At 46.9% G+C, this 4,737-nt stretch overlaps 1 protein-coding gene across 3 annotated transcripts in view; it reads right to left on the minus strand.

Moving 5' to 3' along the window:
* Positions 1-4,737, minus strand: part of Gcnt1 (glucosaminyl (N-acetyl) transferase 1, core 2) — a 27,924-nt gene extending 23,187 nt beyond the window's left edge. The window contains exons 1-2 of one of the 3 annotated variants that reach the window (XM_023722958.1): positions 4,657-4,691; positions 3,818-4,116 (exon numbers count right to left, since the gene is read on the minus strand). The gene's annotated coding sequence lies outside the window, so the exon portion shown is untranslated. Of the gene's footprint in view, positions 1-3,817; positions 4,117-4,656 lie in introns of all 3 variants that reach the window. The other 2 variants (XM_004638120.2, XM_023722957.1) reach the window with 2 other exon arrangements.

A 4,737-nucleotide genomic window follows, 5' to 3' on the forward strand; every position in this document is an offset into this window, starting at 1 on the left:
TTTTTTTTTTTTTTTTTTTTTTTTTTTTTTTTTAATGTACTTTAGTGCAAGGTCTATAAGGTCTCACTACACAGATTGGACTTGTAGTGATCCTCCTGTTTCAGCCTCCCAAGCACTGGGATTACAGGTGTGTGCCACCACACCCAGTCTCAATCTCCATCTCAGCATGCCCCAGGGGCGGGGCCAGCACAACACACTGGGAATCAAACCCTGTTCCCTGTGTCTGCCTAAGCAGTCACTTTAATCTGCTGAGCTATCTGACCAGCCCTGTATTTTTTTGCTTTTGTAGGAATTACATCATATATCATATGGAGCTCCTATGCATTACAATGGAATTTCTCATACTACTGAAATTCAGTGCAGTCTTAGTTTTTGCTGTTAGCAAAACTTTGCCGTTAGGCCAGACATGGTGATGCACTATAATCCCAGCACTTGGGAGGTTGAGGCAGAAGGATCACTGTGGCTTTAAGGCCCACCTGGACTACACCGTGAGTTCAAGGCCAGCCTAAACTGCATAGTGAAACCTTGTCTCAAAAAAGGCAAAACAAAAGCCACTTACAAAACGTTACTGTTAGCAAAATTCAGGGTTTTTTTTTTTTTTTTTTTGAACCGGGGATTGAACTCAGGCCCTTGCCCTTACTCTACTGAGCTATCTTCTCAGTCCCAAAATTCAGTTTTTGTACAGCTGAATCTTCCTCCAAGCATGATACATGCACACCAAATCTCAATAGCACAACTTTAGTTTTGTTCAGGGTTCTAACATTACAGATTGTGTCAGTTTTTCTAAGTCAACAAGCGTGGTCAACCAGTATGTCATCACCTTAGGAAAAAAAAAAAAAAAAAGGAAGACATCGACTATATTTTAAAACGAAAAATGAAAAGTAGTATAAAATTCCTCCTTAGTTTTCAACATTTAAAATCCTATGCAATTTAACAAGTACATTGGATGTTTGAAATTTCTCCAAAGTTAAAACTTGGCAGGACATGTAAGCTGTTTACAGAGAACACTGGGTTGGTCATCTTTATGATAAAAATGTTTTTAAGTGTCAGATATTTAAATTTGAAGGGCTGGTGGGACAGCTCAGTGGCATAAGCACCTGACTGGCATGCTCAAGGTCTTGAGTTTGATCCCTGGTACCGCAAAAAGAAACAAATCATTCTGTACGTGTACATCAAAAACACAAGTTGAACATCTTGAGCATATACAATAAGAATTTACAATTAGTTTTCTCATCACTGAAAGTCTCACATTCCCTGAATTTAGTCTGTAGTTGAGCTCACAAGCATCTGACTTATTCTTTTTCCTCAACCAGGGGTGACATAGTTCCCTAAGAAACCCGTAGCAATGTCTGGTGACATCTGGGGTTGAAGTAACTGGAGGGAGCATGGGATCGGCACCTTGGGGTGCAGGCTGGGTATGCTGCTACATATCCTGTTCTACAGGACAATTCCCTAACCCCAAAATCACGTCTGGCCCAACACGTCCAAAGTGCCAAGGCTGAGAAACACTACTCTAAAACAATGTGGTAACAGGGCCATTGAGGTAGCTCAGCTGACTAAGTGCCTGTTTAGGCAAGCGCAGGGCCTGGGGTTCAACCCCTGGCACCACATGCCCCGTCTGTTCTGTCCCCGGGCACGCTAAGCTGGCAACCGAGTCCAGGCATGGTGGCACATGCCTGTAATCCCAGTGCTGGGGAGGCTGGAAACAGGAGAAGCACTATGAGTTCAAGCTTCATTGTGAGACCCTGTACAAAATACAAAAAAAAACAAACAAACCACCTACAGCAAGGAAACAGGCCAACCCTCAGACACACTGCCAGTGTCAGGGCCAAGACACATGCCTGGCTTATCTGAACAGCCTTTGTGAACTCCCCGTACCTTTGTTTGGTGGTACTAGGGACTGATCCCAGGGCCTTTACCCTGAGCTATGTCCTCAGCCCTTTTTTAAAAAATTATTTTTATTTTATTTTTAAAGAATCCATTTACTTATTTATTTATTATGTATTTAGTTAGTATAGGGTCTACAGGGTTTCACTACACAGATTGGATTCGTAGTGATCCTTCCTGCTTTTCAGCCTCACAAGTGCTGGGATTTCAGGCACATGCCACCATGCCGAGTCTCAATGACTGCCTCAGTGTGCCCTGAGGGTCAGGGCCAGCACAGCTGGCTGGGGATCGAACCCCCTATGATTTTTATTTTTGAGACAGGGTTTAAGGCTAAGTCACTAAATTAGTCTCAAACTAAGGGAGACTGAATCACTACATTGCCCAGTCTGTATTCAAATTTGGAATCCTCTTGCTTCAGCCTCTCAGAGTGCTGATTACAGGCATGGGCCACCATGTTCAGCTAGGAACTTCCTTTTTAATATAGTTAGGTATTTGCCATTTTGACCAAGAACCATGAGTACATTTCTCATTACAGTGAATATTCAAATAATGATAGGAGTCCTCAATTGTTCCCATAGACTACATTACTCACGATAGCTATAATAGCTATACACTTCATAGAAAGCAGCATTTGACAGTCAAAAGAGGCCATTTCCAACAGGTCTAATTTGTCTCCTACATCATTTCATGAAAAATGTACAACATCTACATCGTAGCTCAGAATTTTCCATTCACTTGAAAACTGTATAATTATATACAGTTTATAAGGCAGAGAGCAGCACATGGATGATACATGAATCAAATTTGATTCTTTGTTTTAAAGAAGGAAAAAAGGGAGCCAGGGCACACGCCTGTCCAGCAAGGGTGAAGTCCTGAGTATGATTCCTGGTACCAAAAAAAGAAGGAAAAAAAATGTGAGTATTTTAACTTATGTTGTATATTATAAAAAGTAAAGATTTTTGGCTATTTTTTTTGGGGGGGGAGAAACTAAAAGAGGATTTGGCTACAGTGGGCTGGAATTCCTGCAGAATTACAAGATGGATGTGCCCAAGCCCTCCCAGATTTATAGGTCACCTATCTTGCATATTACCTGTCCTGTCCCTGCAGGTGGGAGATTTTATGATCCCAGTTTCAAGAAAGATTTTTGTTGTTTTGGTTTTGGTAGTGGTGATCTAACCTAGAGCCTTAAACACTCTAAGCAAATGCTGTACCACGAGGTACATCGCAAGTGCCCTTGGACATGTTTTTCTAATTAAGCAACTAGCTTACAAATGAAAGAGTAGAAAAGAATAGCAACTTGCATGGGAATTGTGTTATACAGGTAAATAGTCACAGACGAACTATAATGACGAAGGTCAGAAGCCTACACAGATTTGAAGCAGAGGTTAAAGCCCTCAGATTGAAGAAGCAGGCGACCCTCACAGCCTCACCCACAAGACACGGGGAATCATCCTCCGTTTGCTTTATCTACTAGCGAAGCACTTTTTTAAAGTTCATGGCATGGTGTACTGCAGTTAAAAATTGGGGAGTTGGCCATTTCTAGGAAAGCAAGATTTCCCAAAAGTACTATTTGGAAGGAAGGAAGGAAAGAAGGTAGGAAGGAAGGAAGGAAGGAAGGAAGGAAGGAAGGAAGGAAGGAAGGGGAGAGAAGGAAAAAGAAAGCCAGTCAGCCAGCCATACACTCTGAGTTTTCCTCCTTGCCAGAGCTAAAATCTGTTACCAAATCTCCCAGCAGAGAAGGCCTGTCTGTAGCTGCCTAAGCTCCAAGGAGGTAATTTACACTGATCTTTAAAAACCATTAATCCTTTTATAAAAACAAACCTTTCTTTCAGAAGAGTTCTAAATGGGGGAGGGGGATGCCAGAGGGAAATCTCAGCGGCCGCCCCTATGTCTCCGCCACCAACTTCTGGCCGCAGAAAGCTGTGCTCACCTTGTCATCTTGTGCATCAGTTTCCTTTAAACATCATCGCACCTCCTTCAATTTGTACCTAGTCCCATTATTTGCATAAAGACTCCCGCATTCTCTGTAGAAAGCAGCGAGCGAGGCAGATCCCGCGTAGACACCGCCGCGCGGGCCAAAGGGCGCCCGCGCCTCGGACCTCACCAGCACCGCGACCTCGGCGAGAGCGCGGGAGGGCGCGAGCAGCGACCGCCTTTCGCTTCTCATGGAGAGGGGCCGCGAGGAAAGCCAGTCACCCCCAGAGGGGTGCTGCTGACTCGGGGCAGATACTAAAACAAACAAAACAGACAGAAACCTGGCAGGGGAGTGAAATTCTTGCGAGAAGGAGAGCCCCTGTCTCGGGGACGGACCCTGCAGCGCCGGCTCCCCGGACCTGGCTCTGGCCAGGCTGGCATCTCGGGGGGCCAAGGCGCAGGCGGCGTGGCAGTGACCCGGGGGTAACGACGCCCCTTCCCGGCCTGGTTTAGGACGGAACGAAGTTAAAGAAAGTCTCTGGTACCCCAAAACGTCCACGACTACCTGCTTGCTCTCTGCTTCCCACGCCCGCCGCGCCCCGGGGTCGCCAAGCTCCCTCCGCGGGTCGGTCCAGAGCCCGCAAGCGGCTTCTAGATGGCGCAGGCACCGCGTCCCAGCCCGGCGCGCACGGCACCCACGGAGGGATTGTCGCGAAGGATGCCACTGCACGCGTGGCCCGGGCTGCTCCTCGCCCCGGGAGAAGCCTCCACCGCCCGGAGCACGGCGCTCGGCCGGAGCCCGCTCACGCTCCATCCTTTCCCGCCTCCCGCCGCGGGACGGCGCCGGCCGCTTACCTGAGCAGGCGCGCCTGGGATGCAGGGCAGCTCCGGCCTTGCGCGCTGGGCTTCAAGCTCGCTCTGTGGGCTAGAGTCGCG

Source organism: Octodon degus, unplaced genomic scaffold (assembly GCF_000260255.1).
Source record: "Octodon degus isolate 3935 unplaced genomic scaffold, OctDeg1.0 scaffold00095, whole genome shotgun sequence".
Taxonomy (NCBI): Eukaryota; Metazoa; Chordata; class Mammalia; order Rodentia; family Octodontidae; genus Octodon; species Octodon degus.